The 18,257-nt window shown below is 37.0% G+C and overlaps 1 long non-coding RNA gene across 1 annotated transcript; it reads right to left on the minus strand.

Moving 5' to 3' along the window:
• Positions 1-1,761: 1,761 nt before the first annotated feature.
• On the minus strand, positions 1,762-3,660 carry LOC147558156 (uncharacterized). The gene is made up of 3 exons (XR_015235444.1): positions 3,195-3,660; positions 2,429-2,587; positions 1,762-2,162 (listed from the first exon to the last, which is right to left on the minus strand). It is a non-coding gene; the product is annotated as an uncharacterized LOC147558156 (long non-coding RNA).
• Positions 3,661-18,257: the final 14,597 nt, after the last annotated feature.

Consider the following 18,257-nt stretch of genomic DNA (forward strand, 5'->3'; position numbering starts at 1 on the left):
CTTTTCGTTCTCGATCTTAAGGATCTTTTCATTTTTTGACCTTTAGGGTCTTTTATTTGAGTATTTGTCTTGTCAATGTCATTTCCTTCATGAGGCACTTTACATTCGAAAGTTCTGTGAACTTGACTTATGTAACTCTCAGATGAATAAGAATTATCAACATGTAGTTCTCAGATGAATAAGAATTATCAACAATGTAATCTTGTGATTGTTTTCACTTATGAATGAAATTATGGTTTAATCAAAAAAAAAAAAAAAAAGTAGGTGTGTGCGCATAAATGATAAATGATTTTCCCTGTAAGTAGATACGAGTTCAATTTATCAGGAAAGGTTATCTTGGAGCTTGTAGGGGCACGTTCCCCCACAGATCTCTTAGTGGCCTCGACCCTACTTCTTTTTATACGACTGGTTATCGTATCTTGGAACGCAAGTGTCCGTAGAAACATTAGTATTAATTGCAGGGACATCTCTTGACGTTTTCAAGGGAAGGCATAATATGGTTAACTTGATCAGAGAGTTCTATGAAATACAAATGGAGGATGAATATTTTATTTTATTTTTCTCTTGTCAAGATAAGAAGATACCTTTCAACAAAAAAAAAAGATAAGAAGATACCGTTCATACTTAATTATGTGATGAAAGGTAATTGGACAAAACTAAACAAAAAAGGGAAACGTAAAACCAGATAAGGATTTTTTTCTCTCATCTTTCTCTTTTCTTTAGTTTAACGAGAATATTGGTTTTAGTTCTTGAGACTCATCTCGGACAACTAAACAATAAATCACTAAGGCTGCTAGATATATCATCTCCATATTGCTTTAATTCAAGGAGAAAGAATTAACAATTAGGTACTAGCACTAGAAAACAATACACAATCATTCTAGAGGTAATTTCTAAAAAGGTCAAATTAATATTGAAAATGAGTAGAAAAACACAAAACATTTGAAAATTATTATTCAGGTCAAAAAGTGTTCAAATACTAAAATACCATTTTTTGTCATTTTGTGTAACTAAATTCCTTTATTTTTTTTTAATTTTAAATCGATATAACTTTTGTTTGAGATGTCGGATTTCTATAAAAATTTTATATTTAGAAATGATTTTTCATTAGCTTTCTAACAAGATCCACTTTCAATACTTTTTTTCCCAAAAAAATCCAGAAAAAAATGACGTTTTTTCCTTTACGTTTTTTTGCAAACGTGTTTGCAACAATCTGTTATGCAAACGTGTTTGCAAAAATCTTTTGTGCAAACGTGTTTGCAACAATCTGTTGTGCAAACGTGTTTGCAAACATCTGTTGTGCAAACGTGTTTGCAAAAATCTGTTGTGCAAACGTGTTTGCAAACATCTGTTGTGCAAACGTGCTTGCAACAGTCTGTTCTGCAAACATGTGTTTGCAGAATATAAGTTGCAAACAAGAGATGACCAACATAGTAGGCATTGAGTGGTTTTCGCCCACCCCCTCAATGTTTCATGTAACAAAAATCTGTTATGCAAACGTGTTTGCAAACATCTATTCTGCAAACGTGTTTGCAGAATATAAGTTGCATATATACAAGAGATGACCAACAGATCTGGATCCTTTGAAAAAAAAACTTCGATTCATATTATTGTGCGATTGTATCATCTTTAAATCTATTGTTTTCTTGGATAAACAATAGTTGTAGAAGACGATGTAGGATTGCAGAGAAAAGCCTTGTTTCAAACCCTAATTGACTACCAGCACAAATGACAACCTAAATAGATAAATGCTTCCATATACTAAATAGTTTCTGAGAAGTTCGGACTTTTATCATCAAACTCCAAAAACCAGAACAATTAAAGGATAATATATATAAGTCATAAGAGCTGTGAAAGGATCATTTTATGTAGAAATCCATACACATAAAGAATGAAAAATGAAAAAATTGATAACAACCAAAGTTCCTGTTGATTTAAGCCACCATTTGCCTCAACATATATGTAACCATTTGATTCAGGCAAACCTACATCAATAGACAACATTGCCATGTATTAGTGTTTACATAATATAATACTCGGGTGGTACAACATAAATAGATACTTCGGTACTAAATATGGGATCAAAAGATTTAAAATAAACAAGAACCAACACACAAGTTAGTATGACATCGACTCCCCTTTCCCAAGTCTTCAGGAATGCCCTAAAAACCATCTATGATAGTTAGATAAACCTTTTATTACCAGCAAAAAGCCAGGAAGAACAAGTGCAAAGAGAAATTATGGTGGGGAAATACATATGAAACAACCTCAACTTACTGGAATTCTTAGAATGTACTTGTTTGTAAACTAAAAAACAGCATTTCATATACTTCGAATATGCACTAAAGAAAAGGACTCAACTTTTTTGAGTAAAAAAATGACATGATGTTTTCATGTGGATTTTAGTTAAAGATTGAACTAGGCCTACCTTTGCGTCAAAACCCAAATGAAGATACATTAAGGATTCACATTGTTCAGTCTTTTCAATTCTGTCCTGGTATGACTTCGGAACAACTTCTTTAGTTAGGAGATTCAGAGTATCCCACATCCATGCATTGCTAACTACAACTTTCCTAGCGCGTATAAACTGCAAGAAATATGTTCATTTTGTGACCAGAACAAGAAAAAGTAATTCAATTTAATCACAGTCACTCTAAAAGACTATTTCATCACTTACAGGAACTTACTTAACCACTTCTTAGCTTGACTCCAATTGCTCGGCCATTTTCAACAACAATATTTTACAATCCCACTTCACAATTATTGATGTATAACCAGATAGGTCCAATTGAGGTGGAAAGAACTAAACCTAGATTACCAATTTTCTACGGGGGTTAAACAAAAAAGACCATTAAAGAAAAAAAAATTCAAACATCAAAACCTTGAAATCAATTAAGAAATCAACCAGATTCAAGACATAGGAGCTGAAACACATGAATACCCATGGAACCTATCTGAAAGCTTTAGACCTTTACTAGCAAAAAAACACAAACATTTCAATCATAAGCAAAATCAGCAACAACAAAACCAAACCCATGAAATCCAACATAAAATTACTCCTACCCATTTCTATCTATACAACATACATGCATAAACCCATACAATTAATAGAATCAACTAGCAGATTGGATTAAGATTAAAAGAAACAAAAAACAATATACATGATGAACTTAAAGCGTGAGAGAGAGTCTCACCAACTATACTCGATCCTCCTGATTCAATGGTCATCGACGATACAAATTTTATTCACTTAGCACTGAGATCTGAATGAGTTTTGCTGTGTTATTTAGGGAAATAGAAGAAGTTTATCCCCTAAGAGTTTTGTTGTGTTACCCTCGTCTGGTGTTGTTGGTCAATCTGAGGAGTCCATCGGGTGTGATTTCGGCTAGTCCATCTCAACTCAAATCCGCGGCATCTCTGAATCCGTTGTATACAAAACCAGGATCATACAAAGATAACGATGTCGGAAGAAATCTAAGAAGAAGAAGAAACTATGACGAACTGAACGAGAGATAAATGAATCACAACACATGAAAAAACAGAGAAGATTTCGAAGAAGAAGAAGATTTGGAGAAGAAGCATGGACAAAGAAGAGCCCTAAAAAGTATCTGGTTTTTTTGAGAGAGAAAGTGAATTTTGATATGAAAGGGTAATTTGGGAACTAAAATAATAGAAAATGACCTGAATAGTAATTATTAATATTATTTTAAACTTAACCTCTAATTAGCCTTAATATTTTGATAGAAAATGCCTAATAACGAATGATTAGAGTTTTTTAGCTATTTTAAATTTTTTTACTACCTGAATAGTCATTTTCCCATCATTCTAACCGGTTTATAGCCCGTTCTTGAAAATTAATTTAGTGAGTGTTATCGGCTACAAGGAGAGACTCCTACTCTCCTGTATACCCTTAGCCATGTGTGTATTCTAATGATTTTATTTGTCGTACTTGAAATTATGAGAAATGATTTTGAATAAACCAAAATGACTGCGATATCTGTATATGAATTATGAGAAATAATTGTCATTTTGAAACCTTAACAATGGCCGAAAATTAGATTTTGACACATCTATCTACTTGGTTGCCGACTATTATTTGTATCAAAGTAATGACAGTGAACCGGTGGGACTCGGTTAGAGTCTCACCCAAGTAACAATCTTGGGAATATCCTTTGAGATATTCTTACATTTCTTGTATATCAAGTCTTTCCTTTATGTATATCCCTTATTATGTAAAGTTTTCGTTTAATTGTAAACCCTAGTAGTATAAATATAATACAAGGGATTGGTATACAACCATCATGTTTTACGGTATCTATTGAATTGTTTCATGGTATTAGAGCCGTAAACTATTTTACATAAAGTATTGTGGTTTTTTTTTTTTCCGATCTCTAATATCGGTTGTCTTCTCCGATCGCTAATATCGGTTGTTTGTCTGGTTTCAAGTACTCATCTTGTACTTGTTGTTTGGTATTTGGTATAATTTTTATTGGTGTTCGTATCACTTGTCTATTATATCTCAGTATGACTGCTCCTGTTGAATCGACTATGTCGACTGGTTCCTCTTCATCTCCTACACCCACTATGGTATCCTTACCGCAAATCAGTTCCATGATCAGTCTTAAGTTGTCATCCGACAACTATCTCCTATGGAAACCACAATTACTATCCCTATTGGAAAGTCAACAATTGCTGTCCTATATTGACAGCTCGGTTATTCCCCATTCTCCAACTATTCAGACAACTGACGGGTCTCTTGCTATCAACCCTATATATGAATCTTGGAGAAAAATGGATCGACTTGTGTACTCGATTCTTTACAGCTCGTTAACTCCGAAAGCCATGACTGAAATCATGGGCATTACAAATGCAGCTGAGGTCTGGTCTCACTTGGCTCAGACTTATGCCAATCCTAGTGTTACTCGTTCTCTGCAGCTTCAAGAATCAGAATCTACGAAAAGGTACTGCCTCTATTACTGACTTCTCTCGCACCTTTCGTACACATCTTGAATCACTTGCAGCTATCGGAGAACCTTTATCAGACCCGAAGAAGGTTTTCTATTTTCTCAAAGGGTTGGGACCCGACTATGCCTCTCTTGCTGAATCTATACTGTCTAAGAGTCGTCTCCCGACATTCAAGGAACTTCTACCTATGCTCCAGTCACAGGAAGCACTTCGGACATCGTTTCGATCCTCTCAACCAATCATTGAAGGTGCGTATTACTCTCAAACATCTCGGACTTCTAACCGCTCTCAAAATATGAGACAACAGTCCACATATCGGTCTCAATCTCCAAATCGTGATCGACGACAACAACCAAAGTTTCGACCCCCTTTAACTGTTGATAGGAGGGACTCGGGTTCGGCCAAACCCGTAGGTCCTCCGTATCTCTGCCAATGGTGTGGACGTAATGGTCATACTGCCGACCGATGTTATGATTTGATTGGTCGCCCACAACGAGACTCCTCTCGCCCTGCTACTGTTGCTCGTCGTCCGTCTTCTAGTGAAGCCCATGTGGCTGAGCACACGGTCTCGGAAGATGTTACAACAGCTCTAACTGCACTTCAAGTTACCGATCCTCGAGACCCAGCCTGGTATGCGGACAGTGGTGCTTCTAACCACATGTCTTCTTCTTCTGGTATGTTCACTCATATTACTCCTTATACTGGTCAGAGTCATGTCAAAATTGGTGATGGTTCTCTTCTCTCTATCTCTCACGAAGGGACTCTCACTCTTACTACTTCCCATGGAACCATTACTTTACCTAATGCTCTTCTTGTTCCGTCGCTCAATAAAAATTTATTGTCCATTAGTCGTTTAACTGATGACTTGGACTGTTTCATTCTCTTCTCTAAGACTGGTTTTGTGTTATTTCAGGCGAACAGAAGGACACTGGGAACCGGCAGTAGATGCGGCAATCTTTACGTATTAGACTCTTCACACCACTCCTCCTTATTTAGTTCAACCTCCATCTCTCTCAAGGCACCTCCAGAAGTTTGGCATTCACGTTTAGGGCATATCTCTTCTCGCATTTTAGAACTTTTACAAAAACAATGTTTAATTCAGTTTTCGTCTAAGTCTAGTCCGATGACTTGTACTCCTTGTCAAATGAGTAAAAGTCATCGTCTTCAGTTTAATTTAAATGAAAAACGTGCGGATTCACCTCTTGAACTTATTCATATTGATGTATGGGGCCCCGCACCAGTTCTGTCTTCTCATGGTTTTTAATATTACATTATTTTTGTTGATGACTTCAGTAGATTTTGTTGGTTCTACCTTCTTAGTTTAAAATCTGATTTTTTATCTGTCTTCATTAGTTTCAAATCGTTAGTTGTAAATCAGTTTGCTACTACTATTAAAACTCTTCAACTCGATGGAGGAACTGAGTTTTTAAGCTCTAACTTTTTAACCCTTTTAAATAAATGTGGTATTGTTCGACGTTTGTCTTGTCCTTACACTCCGGCTCAAAATGCTAGAGTTGAGCGAAAGCATCGACATATCACAGAAACTGGTCTCAGTCTCCTCTTTCATAGTAAACTTCCGTCCTCCTTTTGGGTGGATGCCTTTCAGACTGCTGTTTATCTCATTAACCGCATGCCTACGCCGGTTCTCCAGGATGCCTCTCCGTTCTCCACTCTATTCGGTAAGTCTCCCTCTTATTCAATGTTACGTACTTTTGGTTGTCTTTGTTTTCCTTACCTACGTCCTTATACTTCTAACAAACTGTCGCCTCGTAGTCTTCCATGTGTCTTTATAGGTTATAGCCCCCCACCACAAGGGTTTCAAATGTCTTGATCGCTCTACGGGGCGTGTCTATATCTCCCGTCATGTAGTATTTGATGAGTCTGTTTTCCCGTTTCACACTGGTAATGTTTCCTCCACCTCCACAGACCTCTTAAGCTTTACTGATTTACCAGATTTGGCCTTACAACCAGATCCGACTCCCCCATCTGCCTCAGTTGAGACGACATCACCGTCTCAGACAGTTCACCTTGACTCGTCTGTCCCTCTAGCCGACTTGGCCAGGTTTGAGAGTCCCAATTTAGCTCCACCACCCTTAGCTGCTGAGAATTTAGGGTTGGATTCAGATACTAACCCGATCACTCCACAACCAGAATACGTTCCTCAGGGGCGTGGACCAGACCCGCCCTCTCCTCGGACACCTGGTCCGTTGTTTCCATTGTTTGTATCTTCCCCGGTTCCGTCTGGATGTGGTTCGACTTTTACTGCCTCGTCTACCAGGTCTGGCTCGGTCTCGGTGCCTTCATCTGTGCAACCCACTGCTGAGTCATCTTCGCAGGCTCTGTCCTCACCATCTCATGGCCCACGGGGATATCGTGATGTGCAACAGTTGCTGGACGAAACGTCTCCTATGGTGGATCAGTCTTATCTTGCTTCACAGGTATTATGGCGTTACCCCATTCCTCCTCGAGATTCTACTATTTTTGGCGATGTTGGTTCTTGTTTCTTTGCTGCACTTTCGGCTATTAAGGATCCACGAGGTTATCGTTTGGCTTCTTCTTCTCCTCATTGGCAGTTGGCCATGGAAGAGGAGATGGCAGCTCTTCGTAGACAGGACACTTGTTCCTCACACCCCCTCTGTGAATGTGGCTGGTTGTAAATGGATTTATCGGACGAAACTGAAATCTGACGGGACTATTGATCGATATAAGGCTCGCTTGGTGGCTCAGGGTTTTACCCAAAAACCGGGACTTGACTTTGATGAAACTTTTAGCCCTGTTGTCAAACCCACTACCATTCGTATCATTCTTTCACTTGCAGTTTCTAATAGTTGGCCTATGTTTCAGTTGGATGTGAAGAATGCTTTTCTTCACGGGGAATTACAGGAGGAGGTCTATATGGCTCAGCCGCTTGGTTTTACTGACCCATCCTACCCGGAATATGTCTGTCGCCTTAAGAAAGCTCTATATGGCCTCAAGCAGGCGCCCCGTGCTTAGTATGATCGTTTCAGCACTTATCTCACTCGTCTTGGTTTTAAGACAAGCAAGTCTGATACATCTTTGTTTATTCTATCTACCGCTGCTGGATTTGTTTACTTACTTTTGTACGTCGACGATATTATACTTACTGGTGGGAATTCTTCTGTCATCTCCGATATTATATCCTCTCTAAACTCAGAATTTGATATGAAGAATTTGGGCTCTTTGCATTACTTTTTGGGTATTGAGGCAACTCCGAATGAGAAGGGTCTTTTACTTACACAGTCTAAGTATGCGCTGGATATTCTTAAGTTTCTCAACATGGATGGGGTCAAACCGTCACCGACTCCTTTGTCTTCTGGCTGCCATCTTACTGCAAGTGGGGCTCCCTTTAGTGATCCCACCTTATACCGTAAGATTGTTGGTTCTCTTCAGTATATCACGTTAACCAGACCAGATCTTGCATTCTCCGTTAACATGGCATGTCAGTTTATGCATGCCCCGACTCAGGATCACTTTCAGGCGGTGAAACGAATTCTTCGCTATCTCAAGGGCACTATTCATCTTGGTTTACAAATTTATAAGGATTATTCTAGTACTTCTCTTTTGGCGTACTCTGATGCTGATTGGGCTGGGTGTCCTGACACTCGTCGCTCCACTACAGGTTTTTCTATTTTTCTGGGCTCAAATTTAATTGCTTGGAGTGCGAAGAAGCAGCCCACAGTCTCTCGCTCGAGCTCTGAAGCTGAATATCAAGCTGTTGCTGCTACGGCTGCTGACTTGACGTGGATAGGTTTTGTTCTCATGGAACTTGGTATCTCACTAACTTCACCTGCTCGAATTTTCTGTGACAACAAAAGTACGATTCAGATGACTGCAAACCCGGTGTTTCATGGCAAATCTAAGCACATTGCTTTGGATTACCACTTCGTTAGAGAAAAGGTGGCGGATGGTTCTCTTCTTATCAAGTTTGTTCCGTCACAGGATCAGTTGGCCGACATTCTCACCAAAAGTCTTTCTCATTGGCGTTTCCTGGATCTTTGTCCCAAATTGAATCTCCGGTCTAGTCCGGCGTTCAATTTGCGGGAGGGTAATGACAGTGAACCGGTGGGACTCGGTTAGAGTCTCACCCAAGTAACAATCTTGGGAATATCCTTTGAGATATTCTTACATTTCTTGTATATCAAGTCTTTCCTTTATGTATATCCCTTATTATGTAAAGTTTTCGTTTAATTGTAAACCCTAGTAGTATAAATATAATACAAGGGATTGGTATACAACCATCCTGTTTTACGGTATCTATTGAATTGTTTCACAAAGTCACCGTATTACTGACCAAAAAACGAAATACTTTAAAAAAACGAAATACTTGAGTTAAAGGAATGAAATACATCCATGGCGTATCAATTTTTATCTAATAATACCTAAAAATTTCATGTAATTTCTATGCAAAAAAAGAAATTCATGTAATTCAGAAGCACTTAATAACTTATACGATCTCTGTTTTGTTTATTGAATTATCATGAAGTATGATATATATATATATATATATATATATATATATATATATATATATATAATATTCTGTATGCACATAACGTGTTTGGAGTTATGGAGAAAAGACCTTGTTGTATTCATACTTGTCACATTTGGTTTTCTGAAAAATGTTTGTTTGTTTTCATACTACTAAGGGCACATTTTCATAGTTTATAGTTTGTATTACGAAGTGAAAAATTGATTATACCAAATGGAAACAAGGTAAAATAGACATTCCATCTAAATGAGTGTTAAGTTAGAAATTGTCCTTGATGCACACACAATATTTGATAAAAATCATTCAAGATGTTCGCTCATAATTTTGTGTATAGTCAGAGACTTTCATAAATAATGTAGACCCTTTCTGTTACGGAGAAAAGTCACCATGTTGTGGTAAGAGTACACTTAAAAGGTGCTTAACTTGTTGCATGCGTATTGCCTAATAAGGTATTTGAGCGTAACAAGTGTGGAATATTTGATTATTTCAGTTGAGAAACCAAGAGGATGACCTACTCTTTGGTTGATTGCAAAATTAAACTAAGTCAACGATGGTTTGTTAATTTCAAATTGTGGGGGGTTTTATGAGGGTAAGATACGTCTATATATAGTAAGGTTTCTGATGAGACATGAAAATGCCCCATCTGAATCTCTTAATTTGGGTTAGTTAGTCCAGTTCGAGCAGTTACTCTCATGAATTATGTGTTTCTCTTGTCCAGGTGACTTATAAGGAATTGAGCACAGAAAATGGTTAAAAACGGGAAAAAGACGCACGAAAGGGCAATTTGGTCATTTTGATATTCTGGTAATTTGGTCAATTTTGATGGTCGGGTGAAAGTAGAGTCCAAGACGAGCCCGTGGGTGAAAACGAAAGTCGAATTGGAATTCGGATGAGCAAACTAGAACCGGTCAAAGTTTCGGTCGAAATCAAAATTGGTTGACCAACTTAAAGCTTTGAGCAACACGTGGCAGATTCACAAAGAAGATGGACGGTAAGATTTGTGTGTGGTACAGCTTCGGGCTTCATGGGATGGCACCCGGGGTTTACCTGGAAGCATGATACGGTACTCGGCGCATCCAGGCTTCCGTACTCCCTTGTATATCCGACGAATGTGGCGATTTCCATGAAAATCAGACGGTTCTCTTTGTATTTCTCGGTACTCCGCGTAACACTATATCGTCCCTATTAAATGGATAAAGACAACAGTTGTGATAGACGCCATGTACTGGTCGATCCTTGCCTAATCAGAATGGTAACAAATCCACGTGACAATAACTAATTGGAACCCATATTTGTGGGAATCTTTATTATCTTTTCCTTTCTCTCATCTCCTTTAACCGTATATAGAAAGAGAAATGGAGATTTCAAAAACAAAAAAAAGGGGAAACTAACAGAGAGAGAGAGAGAGAGAGATCAAGTGAGATTTTAAGATTAAAGGGAACAAGGTTTTAATTGGATTTGAAAGAAGAGACCATTGAAGATTTGCTTGATATCTGTGGAAGAGCTCGGCTGGCTGAAGAAGTGTTTTTAGAAAGAGAAAGCTCTCGGTTATGGTAAGAAGGGTTTTGGCATCCTCTTTCTAAAAACAGAGAAGATTGGAAATCTTGTCCTCCCTCCTATTTCTTTCTATCTTTCGTGTTTATCTTTAACAGTAAAAGAAAGAAAGAAGGAGCTGGTTTCTAGCCGATTAATGGAAGGAAGATTTTGGAAGCAGATTTCATAGGAGGTTCTCATTATAGAGAGAAGATTTGACAGTGTGGAAGATTGGATGGTTATTTTCACAATATCAGAAATGGAAATAGAGATTTGAAGGTCTCAGTTGAGGGGATATTTCTACTAATTGAGATTCGATTTTGGATTCTTATATAACAGGGGACTCATCATCACTGGAAAAACATCTCGACTAGGGGGTCTTCCTCTGGTAGCTCAACCAAAACAGGAAATTACAGAGAGAGAGATAGAGAGAGAAACCATCATCATCATCTTCATCTTTTCTACTTCTTCTTGTATTGTTTCTTTATTTTTGTGAGAGAAATAAAGAAACAGAGATTGATAGAGAGAGATTGAGTGATTGTAAAGAGAGAGTAGATGGGAAGAGTTGAGAGAGAGAGAGAGATATTGTAGAGAGAGAAAGATTGAATCAAATTTATAAATCCATTATCATCTTCTTCTTCTTCTTTATTTATCATCACTCGGTTATAGACATTAGAGATTGTTCATAGCTTGTTTAGAGAGAGAAAGAAACAGTATAGAAAGAGAAATAAAGAGAAAACAGAAAAGGAGAAGAAAAAACCAGGGAAGAAAAATTATTTTCTCACCTGGAAATCGTTTCCGGGAAGATGAGAAAATAATTTTCCCTAAGGTCCTGTTTGGCTGCACAGAAGAAAAAAAAAGCGAAAAAGGTGTTTTCTCTCCGATTCTTTACTTTATTTTCCAATTCTTTTTACATAATGCCTATGAGTAACTAATTTTCCTATCTAGGGTTTTAGATGAAGTCATAGTAATCATATTTTCGATAAATTTATTAAAGTTTTTATTATTTTAACGATAAAATCTTCCGGGTTTTTAGACCGTTCATGGACTAAAACCTGAGTTATATAAAGAACTCTCTAATTAGATCAAAATTAAATTGTCGTTAGAAGTGATTATATGGATGAATTCAGAAAACCTAGACTCTCTCCCATTTGACTTCTCCCCAATTGAGTTTCACCTTTTTAATCGTTTTATTATTTTATTTATTTATTTATTTATTTTTAACACCAAAATCCTAAAAACCAATTTCAAAATCAAAACCGAGTTACTTCCAAGTCTTAGAATAGGTTTCACTTAGTCTCTGAGGAACGAACCGGTCTTACCGGAAATATTACAACTTGACACCCGTGCACTTGCGGGTGTAGACCTATTTAGGGTAACCTTTCTAGGCCCATCAGTTTCTCTCGTACAAATGGTAGATCAATAAAATATTGCATTGTGGAGGTTGTATGAGGACATTCACGTGTCTGCCTAAAATTCTCATATGGAGTAATAGAGCTTATCTAGCTGCGCGAAGTACTCTATCATGAAGACAAGCATAGAATCATAACCCTAGAGTTGTTAGGGTAGTTAGTTTCGGTTATAACAAATTCCAACCGTTTCCTAACAAACTATTTTCTTCTTTTGATTTCGTTTTTCCTTGATTAAATTTCTATATAAACTCATGTAATAAGTTTAGTTAGATTCAAGAGAAATAAAATCAATTATGGTATGAGAGCTTAGGTCTCTCCTTTTCTCTCTCTCTCTAAAGATCACAACAACTTTCTCTCTAGAATCATCATCTTCATCGACTTCTTCTTCTTCTTCTTACTTTAAACCTGCAATTTCTGTTAATCAAAGATGGAAACACCTAAAATAACAGCTCTTTCTATCAACTCCATGGGAAATGCGATCCCAATTAGGCTTCAAGCAGATAATTATCTGACTTGGAAAGCCATGTTTCTTCCAATTCTGCGAAAGTACAAAGTTCTGGATTTAATTGATGGCTCTAGGCCTTGTCCTCCAAAATTTGTTGATGAAAATCAACAAATCAATAATATAGTGAATACAGACTATATCGATTGGGTTGAAGAAGATCAAACCCTACTTATTTGGTTTAATTCGACGCTATCAGACTCGGTTATACCATATGTGATTGGTAATTCTACATCTAAAGATTTGTGGAATAATCTTGAAGAATCATTCTCTACTTCATCAACTGCTCATATAATTCAACTCCAAGATCAATTACGAGAGTGCAAAAAAGGTAATCTCTCTATTCTTGAATTTCTAGGTCAAATTAAGAAGATATGTGATAAATTAGCAGCTTCTGGTAGTCCTGCTAGTACAAATGAAATCATTGTTACTATTCTTAGAGGTTTACCACCTGAATTCGATTCTTTTGCTTCTGCTATACGAATTCGTAATCCTCCTGTTACTATAGCTGAACTTCATAATCTCTTCATTAGTGAAGAAATCATGATTACTGAAAAACTTAAGAGGAACCAGGTCATTAACAATCAAGCTTTGTTGATTCAACATCAACCTAATTCTGGAAGAGGTCAAGGATATGGTAGAGGTTATAATTCTTCTGGAAGAGGTCGAATTTTGGTCGTTCTTCTAATGGAAGAGGTAGATCATACTATAATAATGGAAGAAACAACTCACAGTACAATCAGAATAAGGCTTCTTCTTCCTCCAATGAGAGACCAACATGTCAAATTTGTCACAAAATTGGGCATACAGCCATGGAGTGTTATCATCGTATCAATTTCTCATATCAAGGACGTGCACCTCCCAACAATCTTGCAGCAATGCTAGCATCGGCTGATATATTTGGTCATAATCCTTGGTATGCTGATTCTTGAGCCACACATCATATTACTCCAGACATCAATCAAATTACTAATCCTACTGATTTTCATGGCCAAGAGAAGATTGCTACTGCTAATGGCCAAGGTATGTCTATTACCCATATTGGCAACTCTTCATTTGTTAAGAATTATCACTCTTTTAAGCTTTCTAATATACTTAGAGTCCCTCATGCTTCTCACAACTTGCTATCTGTTCATAAATTTACCACAAATAACCAATGTTCTTTAACCTTTGATCCTTTTGGTTATTGTGTGAAGGACCTATTCTCAACCCAGATACTTTTCAAAGGGCCATGTGAAGCTGGTCTATATCCCATTGACCTATCCTCTCAATTTCAAAATAAAGCTCTCAGTGCTCAAATATCTGATGAATCTCTTTGGCATCAAAGACAGGGATCATAACCCTAGAGTTGTTAGGGTAATTAGTTTCGGTTATAACAAATTCCAACCGTTTCCTAACAAACTATTTTTTTCTTTTGATTTCGTTTTTCCTTGATTAAATTTCTATATAAACTCATGTAATAAGTTTAGTTAGATTCAAGAGAAATAAAATCAATCATGGAGAATAAGATATATTAAGTGAGATATCACTAGTCTTGGCTGATACTCTGTTTTCTTTTAGTTCTGGTATGCTACCAATAGTTTCAAATGTTCGCGCTATGCCTCAGAAGTATTTCCTTTACGTTTTCTGTTTAGGTTTGAAATTGTAATCATGAAAATATCTTTCTCAGAATTTACATGAATTTGGTAAAAAAAAAATAATAGTTATAAGTGGCTAGAAATATTATTGCACTCTCATGCCAAGTTCATGACCTAACTGCGATTATATCAGGTTGAACTTTTAGAAATAAGAACATAAGCATGTGAATTTTGAGAATATTCCTAGCAGAACAAACAGAGCCTTAACTTTAACTTGATTATGTATTTCAAAGGGGTGATCCCTGTTATATAAATGATTTTAGAATGACGAGATAATGTGATTTCCTCTAACTATGAGAAAGAAAATCAAGATGCTGGCAACGTAATGTCAACAAACCTTCTTATCTAACTTAGGCGGAGGTCTAAAACCCCGTAAGATTTTTAGCAAACTTTTCGACTATAAAAAAAGTCGGAGTGCAATGGCTTTGGGAACTACATTGCCAAAGAGCAGGTGCAGTAATTGGGGATGGAATGGGTCTTGGTAAGATCATTTAGGTCTTTTCTTTTCTTGCATCCTTGCACTTGAGTGAGATGTATAAACCCACTATCTTAGAATGACCTGTAAAACTGTTGCATGAGTGAAAAAGAGAGGCTAATACATGGTACACAAGCTTCCATGTTGATATTCTACATGATTTTGCTCAGATGCCTGCTGATAAGAAGTGACACAAATCTGAATCTGTTGAAGGTGATGAGTGTTTGAACATCAATGAAAGAAGGAAGATAAAAAAAGAAGAGAAGAAATTTGTTTCTGTATATTATTTCTATTGAGACATTACACTTCTTATATAGGATAGTTATATCCTTATTGAGAAAAATATATCTAGTAACAAATAATGTGGTAATATATTGGTGATTCGTGAGCAAGGATATCAAGAATATACGGTAATCAAGAATATACGGTAATCAAGAATATACGGTAATATATTCTTGATTTTAGTAACAAATGTCAACACTCCCCCTCAAGTTGGCGCATATATATCACACATGCCCAACTTGTCCACAAACTTTTTAAGCACTTGATTAGATACGCTTTTGGTGAGTATATCAGCTAGTTGGTCTTCAGATCGAATCTTTGGAAGTTCAACTGCCTTTTCGTCAAGTTTTTCCTTAATGAAGAACCTATCAACCTCGACATGTTTGATTCTATCATGTTGAACCGGATTATGAGCTATATCACATGCTGCTTTGTTGTCACAATAAAGTTGGATAGGATCTTCTAGGGGGTACCCTAAATCCTGTAAGAGATTTTTCAGCCATACTGCTTCGCAAATACCTAAAGCCATTCCTCTATATTCTGATTCCGCACTAGAACGTGCAACAACATTTTGTTTCTTGCTTCTCCATGTCACTAAGTTTCCCCCTACGAAAGAGAAATATCCTGAAGTTGATCTTCTATCATCAACTGCTCCTGCCCAGTCAGCATCAGTATAAATTTTGATATTTCTTTTTTTTTTTTTTTTGAGAATAAAATTCCTTTTCCCGGAGCAGATTTAAGATACCTCAAAATTCGCATAACAGCATTCATATGTTGTTCTCCTGGATTATGCATGAATTGACTGACGACACTTAGAGCATATGCAAGATCAGGTCTTGTGTGGCCGAGATACATTAATCTTCCAACAAGTCTTTGGTATCTCCCCCTGTCGACAGGCACTTGATTTGTCTCAATACACAATTTTTGATTTTCTTCTAATGGAGTGTCCACTGGCTGGCTGGCAGTCATACCTGTTTCTTGTAATAAATCTAATGCATACTTTCTTTGGGATAAAAATATTCCTTTATCACAACGAGAGACTTCAATTCCCAGAAAGTATTTCAAAGGACCTAAGTCTTTCATTTCGAATTCCCTGGATAAGTATTCTTGCAAAGCCTTCATTTCTTCTGGATTGTTGCCAGTTACTATCATGTCATCTACATAAACAATAAGTCCAGTAATCTTTCTGTGTTGCCTTTTTAGAAATAGTGTGTGATCTGAGTTGCTCTGTCTGTATCCAAATGTTGTCATAGATTTGGTGAATCTTCCGAACCAAGCTCTAGGCGATTGTTTTAGTCCATATAACGATTTCTTTAGTCTGCACACCTTCTGTTTTTGCTTTTCAGTTATCATGCATCCAGGTGGAAGATCCATATATACTTCTTCAGATAGCTCACCGTGAAGAAATGCATTTTTTACATCGAATTGTTGTAATGGCCAATCAAAATTTGCAGCTAAGGATAATAGAACTCGAACAGTGTTGATTTTCGCTACAGGTGCAAATGTTTCAGTGTAGTCAATCCCATATGTTTGTGTATATCCTTTTGCAACTAATCTGGCTTTAAAACGTTCCACTGTACCATCTGCTTTATATTTTACGGTGAAGATCCACCGACATCCAACTATCTTCTTCCCGGTAGGAAGATCTACTAATTCCCAGGTTTTATTCTTTTGTAAAGATGTCATTTCTTCATTCATTGCTGCTTTCCATTTAGGATCAGTTAATGCTTCCTGCACATTGTTAGGTATAGCTACAACAGATAACTGATTGACAAATGATTGATTATTTTTTGATAAACGATGAGTAGATACATAGTGACTCATGGGATATTTTACTTTACTAGACAATTGAGGTTCATATAAAGTTTTTGGCATACCTCTATTGACACGTTCTGGCAACTGTCTCCGGAATGGCTTAGGTGTCGAAGAATGAACCTCCTCTCGCAATGATTGACTTTGTGTATTGATAGGAAAAATCTCGGACTCGCTTTTTGGAACTGTTTGTCTTTCTGGATTCCCATTATCATAATGATTCAAGACTTGATCATTTTGTTCTGGTTCATTTTCTTCTGTATTCACTGTGTCTAGCAAGTCATCACCATTCACATCTGAATTTTGATTATGTTGATCCAAATGACCTACTAACTGGTCAGTAACTTCTACTTCATTGTTCTCAAGGTCACAAGTATCTTGACCACTTAATTCTAAATTGCCTACCATTTGGTCAGAAATTCCTACCTCATTATTCTCAAGATTATATTCTAAAGTCTGAATTTCCTCAAAACACTCCCCCTGAGATTCAGACTTAGCAAAATACATAGTTTCTTCATTAAAGACGACATCTAAAGTAACAAACATGTGTTTGGTGGGAGGATGGTAACACCGGTAACCCTTTTGATGAAGGGCATATCCCACAAAGACACATTTTAGAGCGCGTGGCATTAACTTACTTTCTGCTCGGGTGTGAACATAAACAATGCAACCGAAGACATGAGGAGGTAAATTAGATACCGTTGGAGCAATAACTACATTAGCAAGTGTCTCAAATGGTGTGCTGAAATTAAGAGATCGTGATGGTACACGGTTGATGAGATATGCAGCAGAAAGAAGAGCTTCTCCCCAGTAACATAAAGGCATGTGAGCCTCAATCAAGAAAGCGCGAACAACCTCTAATAAGTGGCGATTTTTGCGTTCAGCTACATCATTTTGTTGTGGTGTTCCTGGACAGGTGGTTTGATGAATGACGCCATTAGAATCCAAAAAATTCTGAAGTTGGGCGTCACGATATTCACCACCGTTATCACTACGTAACACCTGACTCGAGCATTATATTGTGTTTCAATGGTTTTATAGAATTTTTGAAACAACATGTTAACCTCAGATTTAGACTTCATCAAACATAACCAAGTCATCCTAGTACAATCATCTATGAAAGTAACAA

Source organism: Eschscholzia californica, unplaced genomic scaffold, assembly GCF_041429995.1.
Source record: "Eschscholzia californica isolate CP2 unplaced genomic scaffold, dmEscCali1.0.p SCAF_2, whole genome shotgun sequence".
Lineage (NCBI taxonomy): Eukaryota > Viridiplantae > Streptophyta > Magnoliopsida > Ranunculales > Papaveraceae > Eschscholzia > Eschscholzia californica.